The sequence below is a fragment of the Molossus molossus genome, unplaced genomic scaffold (assembly GCF_014108415.1).
Source record: "Molossus molossus isolate mMolMol1 unplaced genomic scaffold, mMolMol1.p scaffold_m16_p_7, whole genome shotgun sequence".
NCBI classification, from domain to species: Eukaryota; Metazoa; Chordata; class Mammalia; order Chiroptera; family Molossidae; genus Molossus; species Molossus molossus.
The window spans coordinates 35,307,459-35,318,587 of record NW_023425401.1 but is presented as its reverse complement, the minus strand read 5'-3'; the positions used below and the strand labels follow the sequence as shown (position 1 = coordinate 35,318,587).

The 11,129-nt window shown below is 41.9% G+C and overlaps 1 long non-coding RNA gene across 1 annotated transcript in view; it reads right to left on the bottom strand.

Annotated features, from left to right (window-relative positions):
- Positions 1–1,500: 1,500 nt before the first annotated feature.
- LOC118620121 overlaps positions 1,501–11,129 on the bottom strand; it is a 52,497-nt gene continuing 42,868 nt past the window's right edge. The window contains exon 4 of the long non-coding RNA XR_004957372.1: positions 1,501–1,610. This is a non-coding gene — a long non-coding RNA (uncharacterized LOC118620121). The remainder of the gene's footprint in view (positions 1,611–11,129) is intronic.

Below are 11,129 nucleotides of genomic sequence, written 5' to 3'. Positions count from 1 at the left end.
CTAGATAATTACATATTACTGCCATTACTAATATCTTTATGTTATCATTTTTAAAACTGCAAGACAGAGAAGCTAGTTTAAAAACTGGTTAATCCAGATTGAAGAAAGAGATGTATACTTTTAATTTAAATCCAAAGGGCACTGAACCCTCAAGACCTGGCAATGACATTGTCATCTCAAAGGGAGGGTCACAGTCATAACATAAAATTGTTTGACACAGATTCTGTTTGTAACCTGGCAATATAAATGTATGCATCGATTTTTAAAATATTTTTGTCATTCTAATTACTTTTATCTTTCCAGTGATTTTTCCTATAAAATCTGGTGGGTTTTGTGTTTTACTTTGTTTTGTTTCTTTTGAGGGGTTGGTTGTTTGTTTGTTTGTTTGTTTGTTTTGCTTTTCTTCCTCTCTGACTGACTAAATTTACCTACACCCTCAGCTGGGCAGCTGTCTCCCTTTCCCTCTCTGTTTTAAACTTGGGTTGGTGTTTTCTCCTCTGCTGCAAACTCCATACTTCCTGTGACTCCTCTATCCCCCAATACTGAGGTGCTACTTCTCATCTTGTTCCCAAGCTGATTGGTGGATCCTGCTTTGGCATTGGTAATGGTCGTTTAGCACTAATGAGACTACTTACTAGTAATAGCAGTAGTAGTATTTTTTTTTTTACTTTGCTGTGTTCTAGAAACTCTGCTAAGTACTCAGCATATGGAGTTATCACTAGCAAATTCTCATAGCACTCCTATGAAAGCCATGAAACGAACTCGAAGTCAAACCATGCCTTTCTGATTGCAGGGTAAAGAAGCAGCTCCTTGGTAGGGCTTGTAAAGGGCAAATATAAGAAGTTGTACCTCCCCTTCCCCACCTGACTACTGGCTCTCAAGGCCTTCTTGTCCACCTATCTCTCTGTTAGAATATAGAGTGAAAAAACTATCACTATGGTTGCTGCTCTTTCCTCTGTATCTCTACCTTTACATTTTGCCAAGAGCCCCTGACTCCTACTGCTTTGTCTACTGACCCCCTTTTCAGATCTTTGGTTCCTGATCTCCGGTATATCTCTGCCAAATAAAGGCATTAAAACAACACCACCCTTCATCATTATCATTTGCAAAAATAACATTTTGAACATCAAACTAGGCGGAGTTTCAGATCCAGGGGTGTTTCTTGAAGTGGAATAGGTTTACCTTTATGGAAAATATAGGCTAGACTCATGTCCCAACGAACTCTCAATGCTAAAGCACTGTGGTCTTCACAACCTCAACACTTGGATTTAGAACCAGACTTGGAACCAACTTGAGGGTCGCTAGTGCCGACCGACCAGCCCTGTGATGCCCATCCTACCAGAGAGATGCCTTCACCCCTCAAATCTCAGGAAGCTCAAGACTCAGGAGAGGTTTAAAGTAACTCCTTTTCTCAAAAAGGTAGACATCCTTGGCTTGGATCACCTCCCCATCCTCATAATGAGCTGATGGGTCTATCTGGTTCTCAGTGGCCTCACCTGAAATAAAGAGAGCACCTTCCAGCCTCTCTTGTCCCTTCGTGAAAGTGTCTCAAAGACATCCAGATTGAACAGAGATTGCCTTCAGCTGCCCAGAGTTGGTACTTTTTCAATCTGTAAGTCAAGAAGCATGAAGGATAATGCAAATTATGAATTGTCTCTCTCTTCCATCTTCTCCCTGACTTCTATCTTCTCTGTTTATCATAGTGACTTAATATATTTATTCTTCACTCAAATTCTAAAATTAAATATTGTGTCTGAAATACCACTGGATGCATTTTGAAGTTCCAACTATGTGCCAGGTGTTAGTCATTTTTGGCTATAATCCCATTCAGTGAAGGGCTTATGTCAAAGCACAGCGACATATATAGAAGATGTTCTGGAAGTGACCATTGCCTAATTAATTTTTCTCTTACATTCACTTAGCCTAACCCAGAAAAACCATTGGGTTGCTCTAATGAATCTCTGAGAGCTGCACAAGCACTTACTTCTTATCGAAGATTTACCCAAAGTACCAGAGACAACCTGACAATGTGTTTTTACTTTCTTTCACCCTAAATGCTCTCTACCCACTGGGATATTATCTGTTGACATCCAACATCTGTTGTTCATTTTTGAACACTAATCCCTGTGGTGTGTCCTTTGGGTGATCAAGCTTACTCTAAAGCTTGCTATAAAATATTCAAGAAGATTGAGACTCTCCTATTTTTCCATTGACATTTTCCCCCCTCCTTTGATTTCACCTTGATTTTATTTTTTCTTTGCTTCCCTTTCCACTATTTCACTTCCTTTTCCAGGTAGGCCTTTTCCTTCCCTATACATGTCACACAGCCTTGACCATGTGCTTCCGAACTTATAAAACTCACAGAATTCTAGACATTTTTTTTTTTAAGAATAAAAGGGCATGTCTTAGCATTATTTTAATGGAAAATAGAAAATAAAATGTTTAAAAGGTCAAATCTGTTTTCCTTGGCAAGACATGTTTTTTCTACTTAGGGTCTATCAAAAGTTGTATTTCAGAGGCCTGTCATTAACAGGCCTGATAGGAACCCCTCCTTCATCAATGCCCTTTGAAGTTAGGAATTTAAACAAAGGATAATAAAAATAATTATGCTTATATTTATACTTGTCCAATGCCCTTCATTCTAAAACGTAAGAACAGCTTTCAAACAAATTAAACTCTACAACCATTTTTTTTCTCACAGATGAAGATTATGGTGAATAAGTTTCAGCAAGGGTACGTTCATCTGCCAGATACACAGTAAAATCTGTGCTGAAACTGAAATAAAATTCAAAACAACATAAAATGAAAATGTCTACTTCTATTATATTTCCCCTCCTACTGCTTCTAATGGCCCCCACCCCACCTTCCAATTTGCTCAGAAGTGGCTAATTGTGCAGTGAAAGGCTCTTCAAGTCATTTCAATGACAATGCACTGAGACTGTTAACCAATGTGTTAAAAGCCTACAACAAAATGGTTTCATTGGGAAGTATAATTTGCTTGTCATTTTCATCTTTCCAGATGCTATGGAAGTATCCTTTATTCACCAAGTCAAAGAACTACCTTTGAAGTTGGCAGGTAATTATGAAATACTTTATAAGAATAAAATCATGGGATAACAGTGAAAGTGTTCTTTCTCTGAATCTGTCCCCATGCTGACAGGTTTGTTCATATCTCCTGAACCTCTGAGAATTCCAGGAGAAACCTTTCCTATGAATGAAGTTCTCAAAAGATAACTTGTTCTTCACCAGCGGAGCATTTATTTATCCTATAGAATGCATAATAAGACTATTCCTAAATCTTCAAAATCCCTTATCTTATGACCAATAAATCAAAAGCTCTATGCTACCTAGTGACTCTCCCTGGAACATCTCAATTAGACTTTCATTTGCTCTACAATCTAAATATTGGGCCGCTCAGGGATTCCATGTAGAAGGTAGTCTGGACTGAGCCTCATAGACCCATTCGCGTTCTAGCTCCACTCATTTGGATCCTGGTCACTTTGGTCAAATCGAATCTCCTCTCATTTGTAAAAGAAGAACTTTTTTTTTTTTTTTATCCTCACCCGAGGATATTTTTCCATTTTTTTGTATAGATAGAGTGGGAGGGAGAGAGAGAGAGAGAAACATCGACGTGAAGGGACACATCGAGTGGCTGCCACCTGCACGACCAACCCCTTAGCAGGAACCGAACCTGGGTCTCTCCGGACCGCAGGCCAACACTCTAACCGCTGAGCCAAACTGGCCAGGGCTAAAAGAAGAACTTTTGACTCCATCTCTAACTTCCTTTCCTGCTCTAAATTTATATCCATTTCTTATAAGTCACCACTGCAAAGCAATAGGCAAAATAACAGGCTAAATTAGCCATCCCATGCGTGATCTAGTCCCACTTTCACTTCGTACAGACCCACCGGTCCTCCTCACACAAATCAAGACAGCAGAGAAACTCACATCTCGTGGGTGTTAAAAGATAAACTGAGGCATATTAAAATTTTAAGAGCTTATTTGAGCAAAAAAATCAACTGGAATCAAGCAATGCCAAACTGGGTCTCCTACCAACAGGAGCCCGGAGAAAGACATATAGAGGATATGCAAAAGCAAATAAAGAAAATTATTTGATTGGCTAGTTGGCTGTCTGTAATTGGTTGTCCATAGCATTTTGATTTTGTAACCCTGAGGCATTTCCACGCTTACAGTTTGGTTTGCTTTTCTAGGCCACCACAGCATCAGAGTCAACTCAGTCTAATGGCCTCCTTGTTTAATTAATTTAACATGGCAAAAGCATTTTTATCACCATAGGGAAGGAAGTTAGAGCACACAGCCTCTACTAATTCCAAAAAAGTGGGTTCATGAACCAGGGAGAACAAGTTAAGGTTTTCCTAATACGGAGATCAAGCCTTTCAGATCATTCTAGAGTGCTTCCAAGTGGAGGAATGTTTAGGTTCTGTTTCTCCTCCAGATGAGGAGCAGCTCTAGAAGCTATTTGATAGGTTCGGGGAATTCATCCAGGTGGCCAGAGCAAGGAGTTTCCACCTGTGTGCGCTGTGAAGCCTGTTCATAAAACACTTCCCACCAGCCCACCCCATAAGGAAGTGCTGCCTCCAGGCCTAGTGGAGCAGTGCTACATTCTGGTTTCCTCCTTAATGTGGAAAACCTATGTTTCTGATTATTTCCCCAAATTTGGCATGAACTAAGGGTGAGTAACATATTGCAAAAGAGCCCTGTGTTGGGCAGCCACGCAGCTGCGGCCCTTCAGATCTAACATGGCAACTCCAGGCAAGGGGCTGGCCCTCTGGCTCCCTGGGCTCCCACCCTGCACACAGCCTCTCTGCACAGCAGTGCCAACAGGCGAGCTCATGCAAGGCCTCCCCACCTGCTGGAGCCGTGCTCGCCTTTTTAAGCTGCCCTCTCTCTTTGCAATGTCTCCCAGCTTTTCACACTACAAATTTCGTTCCATTAGCATGTTGAAGCCTCCTCCCAGATTATTCATCGAGATGTGAAATAAAATAAAACCTAATCCAGAGTCCCTCAGCTATGAATGTTCAAAGCCAGGCTCATTAAACATATCTGTCAACGATGGATTACACCAGCCTTAGGCCCCAAATTGATTGGGAGGCAGGAAGAGGGGCACAAAGCATTTGGTTGCACAATATATCCCCGAGAAGGAACTCCTTTTAAGGTGTGGCCAATTAAATCCACTTAAAGATAACTGTAGGCTACATCATTTTATAGATTCTTTTCTCTGGTTGTTAATGGCAGCCAAAGAGATAGAGAAACGGATGTGGAACTGGGAAACAATAATTTGTGTACTGTGTGTGAGAAGCTGAAAATCATTATGAATGGGAGTAGAGCAGTATGCCACATTGGAAGCAAACCCAGTGAGTTCCTGCATGGATTCAAACACTACTTCCTTGTGTTAAAAGAAGAAAAAAAAAATACTGAGTTCTGTAAAAGTGCTTAAAGTCACAATTCGCTAAGGTTCTTATCTATCATCCTGTCATTAGCATCCTCAGCACCATCTCCATCATGATATACTTTGTATTTACATTGGGCTTTTCAAGTTCAAAGCACAGAGCAGACACATCAGGCAATTAATCACCTTGAGGGATCTGTGTTGGGTGGAATGCTTTCCCAGCAAATGCATTCCTAACATGTCACTGGAGAATCCACGGGGCAGGAGTGGTCCTGGCCTACAATTTGATGTCATATGTTGGCATTCTGTCAGATTGCAAATATACATTTTCACCTACCAAGCTGACAGCCCTATTTTCTGAATCAAAGGAAAAGTGATTTTTATGGATCTTCTAGCATTAAGAATCACTCTTCTCCATTTGGGAGTTTCTGGATAGTAGGCACATTTTATACACATCTAAAAGGGAAGGGGGGTGATGGAAGGATGGAGGAAGTAAAATTAAATAAATATATTAACTGTTTTTCAATGAGAAAGTGAGCAATAGGAAAAAAGTAATTAAATCTGAGGCGATTTCTAATGGGAAACAGATGTGGACGGGAAAGTGATTTGAAATTACCGAAGGGTTCCAGACATCTTCCAAGAAGAATACGTTTTAATACATAAACATTAAACAGCACATAGCTAGGCCAAAATTGCCGAGTTTCAAACTTCACCTGCTTGCTTAAGAAAATTTGCTTCTTAGTCCACGAGATTAAAACGGAGAAGAAGGGTCTCCCATATGTGAGCTGTTCATGAACGATCCCTCGTCTATGACGGACAGTGAAACGCGGCGTATCTGTTTTGCTTCTCTGTCCTGGTAGGTTTTTCACTCTGCGTCCAGTTCCCATGCCCCCATGCTGCTCTATTTGAATTTCCAATGCAGCAGAGGAAATGGCTTCTAAAATATTAAAATCCTGTTTTCATTGACTTTCTGTATGCTTTGTGACCACATTTCTATTCAGATCAGGTTGCATAGCTTTTAACTTCCGCAAGTCTAAATTTAAAGTCAGAGCAACGGCACATTCCGCCTTAAATGGATAGCTCTTACAACAAGGGGGACGCAGTCTGGAAACTGCAGAGAAGCCAGACTGCTGTTTTGTTTTGGTTTTCTTTTTTTACTCCTCTTTTCAGACTTTTTGAAACTGTTTCAAGCTACAACTCTACTTTAAACCGGGGCTCATTCGGAGCAGGACACCAATCTGGGGAAAGTGTCCAAGAACCAAACTTGCCTGGGTTCCCTTTGCATGGAAAATAACCTCAGCCATGTCCTTAGCCCTCACTCCAGGGCTTTTCTCCTTAACACCAATCCTGGGCCCTAAATCTGAATTCTACATAGGAACCTTATTTAATTGCATCTAATACTAGGCCTTTATTGCTCCCTCCCTGAAGGCTAACCAACATGATCTAGAAAAATGAAGCTGATCGTTCTCTTTGAGGGAATCAGGTTCTAGAGCCCCCTCTCGGCCCCTAAGGAAAATTCTCTGAGAAGCTGAACTTGGGGCCTCTGCAGTCTGTCTGCCTCGGGGAACTTGCTTGCCCCTCGCCCTAAGTAACAACTCTCAGTGAAACATTATGGTTCTAGTAATTAATGCCTGTATGATATACTGCAGTTCATAAAGCCTGTTCACACCTTCATAAGAGCTCTTTGACAGAGGGTGGGCAGGTTTTGTTTTAGCTACAGTTTATAGATGAGGAAACTTTCATTCCGAGAGATTGTATAAATTGTCCAAGATCATAAAGATAATTAGCAGAGAAGCCAGGGCTCCGGCCCCGGCCTCCTAATTCCCAATCCTGTTTCCCTTCCCCCACAAGTATAGGTGTTCCTATCATTACTGTTTCCAAAAGCAAGGTCATTCCAAGAAGTTTTTGTTTTCCTGGTGCCTCCTCTCCATCCCAGGTTAAGCAGACCAGAAAAGGTCTGGAGATTTCATTCAGATCTGGGTCATACAGTTTATGTGCAGAGGTGGCCCGTCTAACCTTCATCCCAACTCACTTCACTTTGATCTACATTAGTCTTAGTCCTGTTAAAGATTGTTTTCAATTCTACAAATACTTGTGGAGCCCTAATTATCCAGGCACTGTACTAAGCTCAATACATAAGACCAACCCCCAGCCAGCCATTGAGGAGCTTATAGCCTAATTAAACATACCATTCTAGTCTAATAGAACACAATGGTAATAGAGTGCTTGCTGGGAAAAGGGACAACTAAATTAAGGCTTGAAAAAATGAGTCAGCCATGAGGAAGTGGAAAAGACATTTCAGGTTTAAAATATTACACACACACACACACACACATTATTATTATTATTATTTTATTGGGGAATTATTGTTTAATGGGCACAGAGTTTTCTTTTTGCAAGATGAGATTGGTTACATGACAACATGAATATACTTAATACTATTCAACTATACACTTAAAAATAATTAGGATGGTAAATATTGTCATGTGTATTTTACAAAAATTAAAAATAAAATATTTGTGGGGTTTTTTCCAGCATGTACAAAGTCCACCTTTTTTGAACCTTTGAGCACTGAAATGTGACCTCTGGAATCAGCTTTTACTGATTTTACATTATTTCCTGGTGGGACATTTCAGTCCCTGTATTGGTCAACTCTGATAAAGGACAACCCTAAGTGAAAGCAGTATTAATTGTGACTTCCTCCAACGTCAGCCTCCTGGAGGGTTCACCCCACTCACGGCCCTGAGTTCCTCCAGACAACCAGATCAACCATCTCAAGTGCAAACAATAAAACTTTCCCTCAGCTGAGGAAAGGTAGAGGAGCCAGACATGGTGACTTAAAATTATACCAACCAAAACACCTATATAAACAATTTTTAAATTATCTTCAGATAAGAAGTTCATGCCTCGCCCTGGCTGGTGTGGCTCAGTTGGTTGGGCATCATCCCACGCACCACGAGGTCACCAGCTCAATTCCCGGTCACGGTTGCCAGCTCGATCCCCAGTAGGCGGCATGCAGGAGGCAGCTGCCCCATGTTTCTCTCTCACATCAGTGTTTCTCTCTCTCCCTCTCCCTTCCTCACTCTCTAAAAATCAATAAAATCATATTTTAAAAATGAAAGAAATCCATGCCTTGTGTGCGTACTTACCTATTCCTAGAATTTGGGGGCAGGGGAGGGGAAGATATGTGTGTATATATATATATTTTCCCCCCTTGGCATTTTTAAAAAATGAAGTTCCTTCTGAGAATCTCCAATTTGATTGCCAAGGGAAATCTAATATGGTCCACTTGTAGTGGCAGCCACCACGGAAACTGTTCTGAAGTCCTAGGAACCCTGCAGAGCTGAGACAGTGAGGAAGGTGACCTGGGCCTAACGTGCTTGCTGGCCCTTTCCCCCACCGGGTTAAGTTAGACTCGTCCAGCACCCCAGGCATGTGTCCCTTTTCCCAGAAACTGGGCAGAATTGCCAGTATTGGGACTTACAGAAGTTGGAACCGCTCCGAGGAAAAGGTTAGCAGCAGAAGGAAAGTGCTACCCCAGAGCCTCCTTCCTTACCTTTTCCCACATACTCACTGCAGACAACTGTGCGCTCCTCAGAGGCCAATAAACAGCCAGAGTAACCAGATGGGTTCTAAGGAAAACCAAACTTGAAACAGCAAGGCAAGCAATGCTAAAAACCTATCCAAGATTCTTAAACTCTTTGCAATTCTTATCTCAGGGGGCGGGGGGTGGGGGGAAATCATAGTCAGCTGTGAGCTCAAGCAAGATCAAATATCTTTCACAGGGTTTCACCGGGCTTCTGGATGACCATCCAGCCAATCCAGCATGACACACAGGACCTTCCATGATCTGGTCCCGTTTCATCTTTCCAGCCATACATATATCACCACTCTCCTCCCACACTGCACTCCAGCCCTGCTTCCTTGAACCTACCACAGCCAGGTTCCTGTTAAACCACAATAAAACAAACAAACAAAAATATTGTGATTCCTAGCAGAATTCCAGAAGCAGACTGGCAGCCCACATCTCTTCTGCTGCTCAGATCTCATAAACCAGAACTGGTGCTAACACTAGGCTGGGAAATGTCGTCTCTAGCCGGGCGTCCACGTGCTCGGCTAAAATGTGGAAGGCTTAGTTCTAAAATGAAGGAAGGGAGTACAGATGTTGGGAGATAATTAACAGCCTGTGCTGTCTGCCACCTCCGTCTCTGCACACCTTCTTCCCTGAGTCAGATGTCCCTTGCCGGGATAATCCCCCTCATCCTTAAGACTTAGCTCCAACATCACCTTTTCTGGGACCCAAACCCTTGCTCTACAATCTTGGAGCATCTTTGCTTCTCTCTCTGCCCCATTACTTACCCTCGTCTTCTTAGAACTGTCTACGTGTAGGCTTTCCTATCAGACCATGGGTTCACAACAACAGGGACCGTGTCTTTCATTTTTACAGTCATAGGACTCAGGCTAGTGCATGGTTCATAGTGGGCTCCCAATATATGAATGTGGAATGAGAAAATAACAAGTGAGAAGAGCAGAAATTATCTGGAGCGTCTAATCAGATTTCTGTACCAGTTAATCTGTCAATCTGGCAATTGTCATATTATTTCCTCCTCTTTGCATTTTATTAAAAGTAATCATTTTAATTTTTTTCACCTGTCTCAATATGACTGTGGGTTCTAGTCCTGTCCATATTCCATATTAATTCTGATGCTTTTGAAAAAGTAAATATTTCTTTCAAAAACTGTCAAAATGGTACAGGTAGCTAAGTATGGGCATTAGATTAATCTGGAAGTGAGCTATTTGAAATTTGGAACAGATCTGCCATAAATATATTTTATACATGGTAGTTAGGTATCCAGCCAGGCCACAAAGGAACTATAATTCATAATGTAACTAAACTCAGACCCTTACAGCACCATGAGTCCTGCCCCATTGCAGAAGAATGAAGGCAGCTCTCTGGAGAACTCAGAGCTCCAGTGTTGTCCCCCACACAACGTTACCCTTCAAAATAAGGATGAAGTCATAATTTAGGTTCTCCCAGAAACAGGCCCTGGGAAAAGGACTTTAGTGCTAGTGGTGCATTGGAGAAGTGCAGGTAGAAAAGTGGAAAGTAATACAAGGGAAAAAAAAACGGCCAACGTAAGGTGTGCTGTCAAATCAGCCAGCATGGAGATCAACTACCTGATCCTACTGGGAAACTCTGGAAATGGGGTAAAGCGCATGCTTCTGAATAATCCACCCAAGGGGCAAAGGAGTTAGGGTATTTACATATCACACCTGAGAGTCATTATTAGAGGGCTGGCACAGTGGGAGGGGAACACATGTTGACTTCCTAATTTTTTATCCTCAGTTCCAGAAAAATAAAGGACAGAAATTCAGCTAACCAGCAGTCAGGAGTCATCGGGCACACAGTCAGAGGTCTGAAGAAAGCGTCAAGCACTGTGGAGTAAAGGAACGAAAACCCTGCCCTTCAAGCACAGTTATGACATTGAAGCCCAGGAGAAGTGACTCCGCCCACCCATTCCAAAACGAAAGTCTCTCAAAACCAAACTGAGAAATCTGGAGGCCTGTCTCCAGGCTGAGTCCCCAGCCTGCTTGACATTTGCTCCGCGTCAGAGTCTGGATCTCTCCTGGCCTGCACTGCTCTCAAGCGAGCTTGAGGTAAGGGAACTGGCCTTTGTAATTAGGAACATAAGAGTAAAGAGTAAGAGTAAACTCTGGT